Source organism: Dryobates pubescens, chromosome 9 (assembly GCF_014839835.1).
Source record: "Dryobates pubescens isolate bDryPub1 chromosome 9, bDryPub1.pri, whole genome shotgun sequence".
NCBI classification, from domain to species: Eukaryota; Metazoa; Chordata; class Aves; order Piciformes; family Picidae; genus Dryobates; species Dryobates pubescens.
In genome coordinates this window covers 122,467-135,914 of record NC_071620.1, presented here as the reverse complement: position 1 = coordinate 135,914, position 13,448 = coordinate 122,467, and the positions used below count along the sequence as shown (strand labels likewise).

Sequence of the window (13,448 nt, the reverse complement as noted above, 5' to 3'; positions counted from 1 at the left end):
TATCTGTAAGTAACAGCTTGATAAAACAGCAGATGAAATAACCACAACAAAACATTAAGATATGCTAAGAAAAAATCCTGGGGGGTTGATTGTTTGGTTTGTGGGTATTTTTGGTTGGTTGTTAGGGGATTTTTTTCTATTCTTTGTTGTTTGTGTTGTTCTCTTCTTTTGGGAGGTTAGTTTGTTTTAAAAATAGGTGCAAGATGGGCCTGAACTTTGGATCTTAGAGTTGCACTACAAAGCCCTATAAAACCATCAGCTTGGTGATCAGTAGCAGAGAAAGAAAAATAATTTGTTACAGACTATTACAAGAAAAGCAGAAACCAAAGCATCACTATGCCATCACAAAGTATCTGCTTTCTCATCTTAAGCACTGCATGAACATCCAATTTTGTCATTTCAAAAAGGGTAAGAAAGATTAGAAAGGAAAAGCAAGAAAGGCACAAGGGTGAAGACAACAAGTAAGAGCTTCACTGCAAGACGTTAGTGAAGAGAACTGGCTTACTGGCTGGAAAAGATGTAACTAAATCAAGTGGCATGTTTACAAAATCAAAAGCTGCATGGAGATACTAAGTACAGAACAGCTGCTGCCTATTACTAATACTTCTTGTATTAGCAGAAATCAAGTGAAGTTATTCCTCAGAATGTGCAGTTAGAGAGGGAAACCACCTGCTACAGTACGCTGCCAGTGCTGCAAGTCTGTTCATCAGATACTATATACCAAGTCATCCACCCTAATTCAAAACAGTCCCTGACTGTGACTTGCAAGTAACTGCATGCTAGAACAGTGCTGTGAGGAAATACTGTTATGATTTCCTCTGTTCCCTTCCCTAGATATACACTGTCAACAACAAATACTGCATTCAGAAGAAATCTGACCGGGAACAATTGTAATTAAATTCTCCAGAAAGTAGATATCTTCTTTTGCTCTAATTCAGGAAATCCCTGAAATGATCTGGCAAAGAATCAAGTCATACCACCACACTGCTTTCACTTAAAGAGAACAAATGCTAATTAAAAGTAACATGTTTTAAAAGAAAACTAAATAAATTCTTATCTCAAATTTCTTGAAGTTCAGATTCTTGAAACAAAGTGTAAAAGTACTGAAGTGTAAACACACACAGGAGCATAGTGGTCCTCAAATTAGCAAGGCATCAAAAAAGAACTGCAATCCAGGACTTTTTGTTCATAAAACACCAACTCTATGAAGTGCTTTAAAATGCATAGGATGGCACTCTATCTGATTCTAAAACAAGAAAATGCCTTTGAGACTTCAGTGAAATGTCAGAGACACTTAGTGAACCCCTTGAGGGTTCAGGGAAGTGATTAATGGACAGCAATGCAAAAGTTCAACACACACTGGTTGGCCTCTCCCTGGACCTTCAGACAAAGGTTCTCACTTCCTCATGAGGACCGAATGAATTATATCGGATTTTTATCACTGGTTTTACCATAGCACTTCCACTGTCTGCTTACACACAAAATTTAGGCAGCACAACAGTGAAGCAGAGGGGCCCCAAAAGTCTGCTGAAGCAACTGCTCTTAGCAAACCAGAGCCTTGACCCAGACATAAAGAGGACTCCACCAACCACAGCTTGGGCTGTTAAGAAATACTATGAATATATCTGGTGCTGGAGCCATGGTGTGGTCTCCCCCATGCGAGTGGTGCTCTGACTGAGGTGCTGTTTGTTCCACTGAAGGGGCTACAGGACAGAGTGGGCAGACTTGTACACCGTGAGAAGGGCAAACGGTAGGTAGATGTGTTTTCAGAGACCCTGCAGTGCCCTTGAAGAAAGAAGACACAATCAGACACCCAAGATGGAGACCAAGTGAGTGACAAACCCAGAAAATTAGCAACTTACGGCAACAGAAGGAAAGCCTGCAGATGCGCATTTCCAGAACAGCTGTACTGTCCAAGATGCTATTTAAAGAGTGATGAGTACTGCCTTTGGCTATTCACTCACGGACGAATACTGTCTATCTAGACTTTCAAAAAGCTTGTGATGCTGTTTCCCACAGAATTCTCAGGGACAAACTGGCTGCTTGTGGCTTGAATGAGCAATGCTCTGCCGGATAAAGCACTGGCTGGGTGAAAGGGCCCAAAGAGTGGTGATCAATGGAGTTAAATCCAGCTGGCAGCCAGTCACAAGCAGTGTTCCTCAGGGCTCAGTGTTGGGACCATTTCCATTTAACATCTTTATCAATGATCTTCGATGAAAACACAAGAGTGTGTCAGCAGTAAGTTTGCAGATGACACCTAGTTGGGTGGACATGTTGATCTGCACCAGGGTAGGGAGGCTCTATAGAGGGGCTTGGACAGATCGGATCCATGGCCAATGTTACCAGGATGAGCTTCAACAAGGCCAAATGCCAAGTTCTGCACTTGGGTCACAAGAACCCCAAACAATGCTACAGGCTTGGGGCAGTGTGGCTGGAAAGCTGTCTAGAAAAAGAGACCTGGGGGCTCTAACTGACAAGTAGCTAGATATGAGCAAGCACTGTGCCCAGGTGGCCAAGAAAGCCAATGGCATCCTGGCTTGTATCAGAAATGCTGTGTCCAGCAGGAGCTGGAGAATAAATCTGATGAAAAGGGACTGAAGGAGCTGGGGATGGTTGGTTTGAAAAAGAGGAGGCTGAGTGGAGACCTCATTGCTCTCTACAACTACCTGAAAGGAGGCTGAGGAGAGGCTGGTGCTGGTCTCTTCTCACAGGTAATTAGTGATAGAACAAGAAAGAACAACCTCAAGCTGTGACTGGGTAGGTTTAGACTGGACACTAGGAAAAAAAATTCACGGAAAGAGTGGATGTGCTTAAAGGTGGTTTGGATGTGGTGCCTGGGGATACGGTTTAAGGGTGAACCTTGTAGAGCAGGGTTAATGGTTGGACTTGGTGATCCAAAGGGTCTTTTTCAACGTGAATTTTTCTGTGAGTCTGTGCAATTCAGTACTTAAAAAGTACAGCTTGAACAAGCATCAGTTTAAGGAAAATGAAAAAATATATCCACAATATAAAAAAAAAAATCCAAAAAAATCCAAAAATATATCCAGAACCTGATACTGTTAAATAATGTAGAAGTACTGCCTATGGCCTCTCAACCTGTAGCTGAGAAAGAAAAACTGAATCTAAAGCAAGTGAGTATAAGAGGGAAAGTGAAGGATGGATGTGAAGAACCTTACCCTCAGCACAATACTGTGCATGTTCATTATGTACAAATCAGTTGACAGTAGCAGAAGTTACCTGCTGAACAGACACCTTTGTGATGGGAAAACAGACTGTGTGAATGCATGCTTAGGAGCTCCATGGTCTGCCTGTACAAATACAGCCTGCTGCTTGCTCTGTAGAATTTAAATTTGCAAACAAATACAGCAATGTTTTTTTGTAACACACACTGCAATAATTTAATGAACGGATCACGAAACTGGGCAATTTTAGCTTTCCTTTTTTCACCATATCTGATCAGGCTTTCCCTTCTAGGGAGGAGAAGTTGGTTGGTTACTTGGTTTTAATTTTTATGTGTTTTGGTTTTTCGGTTGGTGTGTTTTGATATTTTGGGGGTTTTTATTTGAGGGTGGTGGGGGTTATGGATAGAGATCTGCTGTTTCCTCTATTTCAAACAGTATTTAGTCCTGCAAAACGACTGAGCTACTTTTTGTTTAGAATTTTGGTATTTCTCTGAAGGTTGTGGTGTGTGTGGTTTAGTTTTTATTTTATGTTTTAAATAAATGTAGTTAAGTGTTTTGTTTGTTGACTTGATATGCAAGTTCTGCAGTTACTTTAGGCAGAATTCAGCCAGCATCTCTAAGATAAACATCGTAGCTTCAGCATGTAGCATCAAATTTTCTTTACCTGTAATGTTTTCAAAGTTTTTATTCTGAAAAACATTCAATTATTTATTTTTTATGTGTATTGAAGGCAAAGGAAAATAATATACCTTGAATGTATTTGGTATTTCTGCAAGTTCCCCTTCCAGACTTTTTAAACTACAGTAGGAAGTTTTCAGGACTAGAGGTTTTTGCAGTTACTTGTATAAGGATAGTTGAATCTGTTCACTGCATTTACCCTGTGTTTCCAGAAATCCCCCTTATATATTTTTTAATTAGCTGACTCTGCTTTTCTTTAACCTGTATTCTTGTTTATTAGGGATTCATCTTTAATGATAATGGATTTGCCTGTGTAATTTTCTGCCATCTTTAAAAGTGTCTGAAGAATTAATGCAAATGTTATTCTACTCTATCTTTGATGCATATCTAAAGAATAATCATAAGCTTTAGGAAGGTCAGATATTTTAGAATATATGAGACTTCACTTGCAAGATTCAACAATTTCTCCTAACATATGTCTAAAGTTTCAAGAATGTCTTGTAAAAGATTTAGTCTCTTGACTGTTCATAGTCTGCTTAGATCTTTCTCCATGAAAATGTGCAACTAGCTTGGTGACAGTTAATTATTCTGATCTTTAGTGAAAAATTTCTCCTCAAAAGTTGTCTTCATTAGTTGTATTCATTAGTGTTTTCAAGAAGAATCCGCTTATTTCCCAAAAATGCTTCAAAAGCAACTACTGCCTGATGTGTGCAAACTGAAAACAGTATCATCTGCAGAACATTCTGTCAAATATTTAACATGTCCATGTGAAGAGGGAGCTATTGATAAGGATAGTATTAATTTCAGTTCAGTTTCAGCTGGTAAAGACTGAATTTGCAGATTGATATTTTAATGTAGAGCTTAAAAAATTTTGGAAGTAAATTCTGTTTTCTGGACTATGCAGAAAGGAAGATGGAAAATATGACCACTGAGAATATGGAACAGATTACTATGTTTTTACTTCTACACAGGCTACCCCAGTGCGTATTTTTTAAAGAAGGTTGCTCACAAGAAGAAATCTCATCTTTTTTGGCAGGAATTTGAATAAGCAGTCAGCTGGCCTGTTCTACTTACACCTCATCTTGCACCTGCCAGGTGATTTTAAACAGTCTTTGGAATGTGTGACTTCTTGATTATTAGAAATTCTTGACTATTTGTATGCATTTGGTCTTAGTGAGCTTATGCTTTGTGACGCCAAATGGTGCTGCTTCTGACCAGAAACCTTTGTGCTGTTACATCATGTCACAATCCGGAGTACCTAAAATATGCAGAAGTGCTTACAGGTTTTTATTGCAGATGGCATCCAGTGTAAGTACAGATGAAACTGACGCAAAGACAAAAATGACTGAATAGTTGTATGTCACACTGAAAAGAGTAAGCACTCTTTTCTGTGCCAACTGTGTTGTTAAAAGAGGTGGTAAAGTGAAACAATGAACTTTATATGAGCAGTAATTTTAAAGATGACCTTTTTCTGTAGTGTCAGGTATATCATGGATTTTGTCAGGAGGGGGGAAAAAAAATTACTTGACCTTCAGAAGTAACAAGACTTGAATGTACTGTTTTCCCTCCTTTCACTTTATTCTTGATAAGTTACAGCTTCTGTGTCTAATCCTTCCAAAGTTTTTTTAGTACTCCTTTTACTTCCACAATGGAAAGGCTTTGTCATCCAGTGCTTTGAAGGGGAAAAAAATTACCTAGTTTTGAAACAATTTTCAGTCTTGTTACAATCATCAGTAGCAAAGACAATTACTAAACTTCATAAGATTTATTCCACAGGCCCTTCACCAGCTTCATTGCCCTCCTCTGCACTTGCTCCAGTACCTCAACATCTCTCTTGTATTGTGTCCAAAACTGAACAACCACAGTAACAGATAAACTATTCTTGGGCTAGTATCTAAAGGGATTCTTATCAACACCTGTTTAATAGCTACAGTAGCTGAACTGGTCCATCAGGATCCTGAAGGAATGGAAAAACATAGGATATGCATGTGGTGTTTTAACCCTGTCTAGAGACCAGGTGCCAAACAAACCTGTTCTATCAGACCCCTGCTCAGGTGGACAATGGAGAAAATACAACAACATACTTGTGGGTCAAGACAGAGAGATCATCTACCAATTACTGTCACAGACAAAACAGTCTCAACTTGGGGAAGTCAGTTTGATTTATTACCAATTAAACCAGAGTGGAATGTCAAGAAATAAAACCTAATCTTAAAACACTTCCCTTCACTCCTCCCTCCTTCGCAGGCTTAAGTTCATTCCCTGTTTCTTTACCACCTCCTTCCCAGCCATGTAGGAAATGGGAGTTGTGGTTAGTTCATCACACATTGTCTCTCCTGCTCCTTCTTCCTCAGGGGGAGGGCTCCATACTCTCTTCCCTTGCTCTAATGTAGGGTCCCCTCCCACAGGAGGTAGTCCTTCACAAACTTCCTCTTCTGCAGCTGCTGTTCTGCAGCAGTTGGTTCCCCCCATCATTTCTTTCTTAAATACTACTGCCATCACTGAGTGTCCTGACTGCAGTCAGCAGTAGGTCGGTCTTGGAGACAGCTGGCATTGGACACAGAGGAAGCTTCTAGCAGCTTCTCATAGAAGCCACCCCTATAATCTCCCCACTACCAAAACTTTGCCATGCAAACCAAATACAATACAAAGTAGTAGCATATATGCAGACTCTAAGCGCTCCCTTTGCTCTAAGATACAAAGCATACAGACCTGACCAAATGAAGAAAAATTTCTGTATCACATTTTATACTAACCTCCTCTGCAAGTTTACAGCCATCTGGATGGTCCACTAGCACCAGCAGCAAAATCCTGATACATCACTGTAGAGGTCCTCTGGTAGGAACCATAGAGCAGCAGAGTGGTCTAGGCCATTCTGACAGGAACAGAGAAGCAAAAGAGGTCTTCTACTCACAAGATCTTAAGGGCTGTCCTAGAAGAACAGAAATTCAAGTAAGTTCCAGACTCAATTCTCACAGAACTTGAGGTAGAAAGGGAAGAAGAAGAAGTTCCCCAGCATTTAAGACTCCAAAATCATATGCAAAGGACAAAGAGCCAAAAACAGGCAGTGAACTGAGCCTGTGAGGAAAACAACACATGCAAGGTAGAGTGGAGAAGTGGAACAGTCATCAACATTTTTTAGCCTTTCAGAGGATAGAAGTGGGAGGATTGTCTGTCCTCCCAAATAAGCAGTCATCTATTTCTGAGTGCTGTATCTGTCACCATTTATCCAATCACAAACACTTAGCACAACAAACTATGAGCTGTTCTCAATATGGTTAGAAAACAGCCTCATCAACAGCACACATTCACATGAGCAGCTCCACAAATGGTCATTCATCCAGATTGTTTCCCCATGCATATTCCAGTGTGTAGATACAAGGTTTTGTACATTCCTTCATCTCCCACCCACAAGTTAAACATCAGCATTTATGACAGCAGTTTTTGTTAAAAAAGTGTTCAACTAACAAAGACCTGATGCTTAAGAAACAATGTTTTCTCACTTCTATAATAAAATGACACCTTTATTACTACGCCTGAGCCTTTCCAAGTGTTGTGTTAAAATTTTAGCAATGTTGAATGGATTCCTTCACATCTCTCCCTTTATCCAGGTAATAGCATCTCAGACACAGCTGTAAGCAACTCGAAAGTAAACAATATATCTTAACTGACAACAGATTTTTTCCAGTTTTCATGCAGCTGCAACTTGCCTACACTTAAGCAATGTTTGCCACATAATATGAGCGTGTATGTTGTGTTTGCCATACTACATATGAGCCTATGAAGTTGCTCATGTGTATTGCTCTGCCTGGTAAAAATGTTAGCTTTATGTATTGCCTGTCCAGATGAAAAATTATCTACAAGGGAGGAAAAAAAATACTGACATTATGGTAATATGACACCATGGAAAAAATATATGCTAAAGAAAGCTAGGATTGCCAGTGACAGAAACAATGCTTGTCAGCTGCTTATTCTGAAACAAATTATTACCTCAGTACTGAGGCAGGTGAAATAAGTACAGTACTTGGCAGTTTCCCATTTTTCTGCATATCAAAATCAAACAGGAAAACATCTCAACTCCTAATTTTGTTTTCCATTTGAGGATAGATTACCAAAATACAGATACAGCATACTGTTAGAACAGGTATAAGCAGCTTTGTATCCACAGAAGTGACTTAGAGACTGAATTTTTGAAGAACTAAGGATCTCCCAGAAATAATAACAATTTTTTGCAAAACCTGAAAACATTTTAAAAAAAGGGAACATTTAAAAAAAATTACCGATTGACAAGAAGATCCAAGACATAGCCAGCAGGATGCCTATCACAGCTCACAATTGATATCTTTCTGGAAGTGTCAAACGAAGAGATCATTACATAATTCTGAAGAGACCAAACTGCCTTTATCAAGGCAAATTAGTCATTACCTTCAAGATGATTAACAAAGACTTCGGGATACATCTGACTAGGTGCTACATGCTGCACTGTAACATGCAATACACAAAAACAGAAAGACAAGATCAGTGTTGCTTGTCTTAAACTGCCTTTTTTAGTATCACTTTTGTTCAGTAAAACTCAAGCGCCTTGCAGAGATGGACACCTGATCCATCTCTGGTTAATCAGCTGGCAAAACTGGGAGCAATTTTTCTTCTATCTGCTCAAGAGCTTTAACTTAAGTATTTATCTATACATCTGCCGGGTTAGATGAAGATCAACATTTTACTGATTTTGCTAATTTATCTATTTCTTTAAAGGATCCTAAGATGACAGGCTCTTTGTGCAGGGATGTCCAGATATAGAACAGAAATAGCTCTTACAGATCAAATAAACAAACAAAAAGTAAACAATGACAGCAGGACAGAAAGAATGGCCCATGTTGCCATTAGCAAGCAAAGCATGTCTACCAAGGTAGTGATCTTCCACATACTTAAAAGCTTATAATCTCCCATGATCTTTTCTTTGGGTTACAAAAATGCCAATTCAATCATTCTTTCCATACATACCATATTTTCTAAGTCACCAGTCATTATTACCATGATGCTTCTGGGGCAAATTAACAGTGCCTACATCTTTCTTGATGCACAGTGGTCAAAACTGATACAGTACTTCAACCTGAGAATAGAGCAGAAGGTTCAACTCTTCACGTCCTCCAGATAATACCACCATTCATTCATGCCAAAACACACACACCCCAATTCTGAACAGTGCTGCACTATTAATTCTCCATGGCTTTTCTTCATTGGGCTGCGGAACGGGAAAGCAGGAACAACTTAAACAGTTGTTTTGCATCTTTTATGTTGTTTTGACCTAAATACAAATTTTCACTTATTCTTCTGAATTTCATCCTATTCTTTCATACCATCTTTACAACATTTGATTCCTCTGCACTGCCCACCCAGCTTTGTGTACCTGTAGTTATTCCCAAATTTATCTTGCATTCAGATTTCATAAGCATGTGCTATCCATTACTCAGTTCATGAATAAGATCAGTAAGCTGAAACTACTTAAAATCCCATACAATATGCTTTCCTTTGCTGAAAGTCAACTACTGAGAAATAAAACTTGCTACTGCTAACCTAATGATTTTACACACATCCTAAAATAGCTTTTTTCTATATCTAGGTCACTGTAGCAGTTTGGGCTGGGTGCCCTCTGCTGTGTTCATACAAAGGAGTGTTTCCAGTGTCCAGACATCCAGCCCAGTGGGTGGACACAGGAAACCAGGTATTTCCTACCATAATTCTCTGCGCCACTATAAGATCCAGCGCAGGGTCTGGCACTTTCTCTTTCTTCCCTCCCCATCACCCGGTAATGTCCCCTGGCCTTGGGCCTGGCTAGGCCCACGGCCACAGTGGGATGGGCAGTCTCAGATCTGGCCAGCTGAGACTAGCCTAGCGGGGGCTGGGGAAGAAGGAGCCCTGGGGGTCTTGGGAGTACCCTCAGGTGGGGATGGGATGCTTCTGGCTCTCTGTAAACATTCACAGCTTTCCATTTAAACTTTCCATCACTTTTGCAATCCGTTTGTCTGAGTCGTTATTTTTGCCCGTGGTGGGGAGGGGGTCTGCCTCAACCCATCACACCAGCTTAGACAAAAGTCTCCTCAGCTAAAAGCCGAGAAGGCTAATTACAAGCTCTTAACCAACCAGTGGAAGTCACCACTTTACAGAGCCAACATCCAAAACCCAGAATCCAAAAGCAGCAGACAAAACAGGAAACCTCTCATACTACAATCTGAACTTCAAGGTCCATAATACTTTGCTCCAGTACTTTCCTTTTGAAGCTGACACAAGGCAGGATGGTTTTGAATAACAGCAGCACATTTTCAACTCAACCCATGAGGTTCTCCACCCCATATTCCATACCATCTGTACCATGCCCAGCAGCAATTAACATTGAACAATATACATCATACATCATTCGCTGTCCAGTCTCACTCACACTCACTCTCACTTAACAGTACTTCTCACTGCAGATGCTCTGGGCTCCACCCTGTTCTAATATGTCTGGACCAGTCCAAATGGTGAGGCTGTGCTCCCCTGGGGCAGTCCATTCCAGTGACTCATTCCACCCCTCCAAGTGAAAGCAAACTGTAGCTTGGATACCAGTGCTCAGCTTCCAACACATCTAGATGTGGGGATCCCTCTGTCACATCAGAAAAATGGATGGGTTCCACCCCTCATAATTTGCTAGCATCAGATTGCACTGGGTGCCTGTATCTACTTGTCTTGGGTTTAGGCTGAGTTGAGCTGGAGTTAATTCTCCTCAAAGCATCTATCCAGTGCTATGTTTTGCTATGCTGTAGCTGAATGTTGATAACAGCAATGTTTTGGCTACTACTGAGTCAAGCCCACAGGCTGTGCTTTTCCAACATTTCCCCACCCCAAGAGTATGCTAAGGGGTGGGCAAGATCTTGAGGGGACACAGCCAAGTCAGCTGACCCAACACTGGCCAAAGAGATATTCCATGCCACATGACACCAGCTCCAATGAAGTGAAAGAAGAAAGGGGGAGGATTTGTCCATGCTATCTGTCCTCCAGAAGAACCATTAAGCACAGAGAGCCCTGCTGCCCGAAACCGACCATTGTCCTGCTGATGGGAAGCAGAGATGGAGATCTCTCTCACTGTTTCCACTTCAGTATGCTTGATTACTTTGCTTATTGTTATTATTAAATTGCTTCTGTCTTATAACTGGCTATAGAGGCAGCTGATCCTGGCACAGGCTGGTTCTCTGCTGCAGCTGCCATGCCTGCTGGTCTGCCTGTAGACCCAGAGACCTTTCTTCCCCCTGAGGACTCTGAACAGTGACAACATAGGCATGGGCCAGGCCCCAACACACCACAGTGACTTCTGTCTCATGAGAACTTCCAGGCTGACAGCAAACTTTTTCCAAACATTTCACCAGCTTGTCCAGATTTTTAACTTACTCAGGGGTAAAATACCAAACCAAAGGGGATCACTTGTGTAAGAATTTACACACTCGTAATTATCTAGCAGCAGGGCAGGTCTCTCAGAGGCAAATCCTATATTGCCAGCATGCCAGTAACCAGCACAGCAACAGCACAGCTGTAAGCCTTTCCCCTGAGACAACACTTAGCACCAGAAGGGATATATACAGAACACACCACAGGAGGAAAAAAACCACAACCAACCACCAAAAAACGCAACTTACATAAAACTCTCTTAAAAAGCCTCAAGACTTAATGGAATCTTCTCTCATCATTTCACTTCTCATTATCTAAATATTTTTGTGTCCTGCCAAAATTGACTGTCTTAGTTAAGACAGCTGCTTGTGGGTCCCACATTGGGCCCCAAACCAGAATGTAATGGTGTGGTGGTGAGAGAAAGTTCAGTTCTCCCACACACACAAAGAAACCATGGCTAACTCAGTCGGAGAAGCAAAGATATGAATAAGCTATATTTACAAGCAGGATGAGATGCTGTGAATATATACACAATATACAGTATTTACAATATATACAGAAATATACAGCAAAGAACGTAATACAGAGCAAATCTTTCCCTCCTCCAGCCAGGAGGGTCTCCCTCCTGTATCCCCTTTCTTCCCCCTACCTCCCGTTTTTCCCAAAAAGGGTTAGAGAGAGAGAGAAAAAGGTAATTATTAAGGAGGAAATTCTGTTAGCTCAAAGCGTATGCAAGAGTTAGTTTCTTATCTGTTAGTTCAAGGTCAACTCCGTCCCACACAGCTATTGCTCAGAGAGAGACAGAAACAGACATGCTGAAAAAGAGACAGAACTGAACTGAGATTCAAACTGAACTAAAACTTAAAGTTGCATTTTACCAATCTACCAATGAAATTCGTTTAGAATATCTTGTTTTCATTATTTCACCAAAACATTCAGCCAGAGTGTCCCAGCAACTGTCCCCTTCTTAAAGGCACAGCCTAAAACGGTCACAAATGGGTTAACCCACCTGTTCCTCTCCAACAGAGAAACAAGGGAAGAGTAACACACACAAAGAAACTTCCACCTTGAGATATAAGATTTGAATTAAAAGGGTTTAATATAATTGAGATAACATAATGCACAATTACACACAATTGCAGCTTGCACCGCAACACTCTGTGCTGGGTTAGGAACTGGCTGGAGGGCCGAGCCCAGAGAGTGGTGGTGAATGGTGCCACAGCCAGCTGGCGACCAGGCACCAGTGGTGTGCCCCAGGGATCAGTGCTGGGCCCTGTCCTCTTTAACATCTTTATTGATGATCTGGATGAGGGCACTGAGTCCATCATCAGTAAATTTGCTGATGATACCAAGCTGGGAGCAGATGTTGGTCAGTTAGAGGGCAGAAGGCCTCTGCAGAGGGACCTTGACTGACTGGACAGATGGGCAGAGGCCAACAGGATGGCATTCAACAAGTCCAAGTGCCGGGTGCTGCACTTTGGCCACACCAAACCCATGCAGAGTTACAGGCTGGGGTCGGAGTGGCTGGAGAGCTGCCAAACAGAGAGGGACCTGGGGGTACTGATTGACAGCTGCCTGAACATGAGCCAGCAGTGTGCCCAGGTGGCCAAGAGGGCCAACGGCATCCTGGCCTGCATTAGGAATAGCGTGGCCAGCAGGTGCAGGGAGGTCATTGTGCCCCTGGACTCTGCATTGGTTAGGCTGCACCTTGAGTCCTGTGTCCAGTTCTGGGCCCCTCAGTTTAAGAAGGACATCGAGACATTTGAACGTGTCCAGAGAAGGGCAACAAGGCTGGGGAGAGGCCTTGAGCACAGCCCTGTGAGAAGAGGCTGAGGGAGCTGAGATTGTTTAGCCGGGAGAAGAGAAGGATCAGGGGTGACCTCATTGCCCTCTACAACTACCTGAAAGGTGGTTGCAGCCAGGAAGGGTTTGGTCTCTTCTCCCAGGCACCCAGCACCTGAACAAGAGGACACAGTCTCAAGCTGCACCAGGGGAGGTTTAGACTCAAAGTGAGGAGAAAATTCTTCACTGAGCGAGTCATTCGTCATTGGGATGTGCTGCCCAGGGAGGTGGTGGAGTCACCATCCCTGGAGGTATTCAAGAGGAGATTGGACGTGGCACTTGGTGCCATGGTCTAGTCATGAGGTCTGTGGAGACAGGTTGGACTTG

The 13,448-nt window shown here is 41.8% G+C and overlaps 1 protein-coding gene across 4 annotated transcripts in view; it reads right to left on the bottom strand.

Moving 5' to 3' along the window:
* Positions 1-13,448, bottom strand: part of GALNT1 (polypeptide N-acetylgalactosaminyltransferase 1) — a 138,090-nt gene that overhangs the window by 68,268 nt on the left and 56,374 nt on the right. For 2 of the 4 annotated variants that reach the window (XM_054164058.1, XM_054164059.1), the window contains exon 2: positions 6,617-6,792. The gene's annotated coding sequence lies outside the window, so the exon portion shown is untranslated. The remainder of the gene's footprint in view (positions 1-6,616; positions 6,793-13,448) is intronic. The other 2 variants (XM_054164060.1, XM_054164061.1) reach the window with 1 other exon arrangement.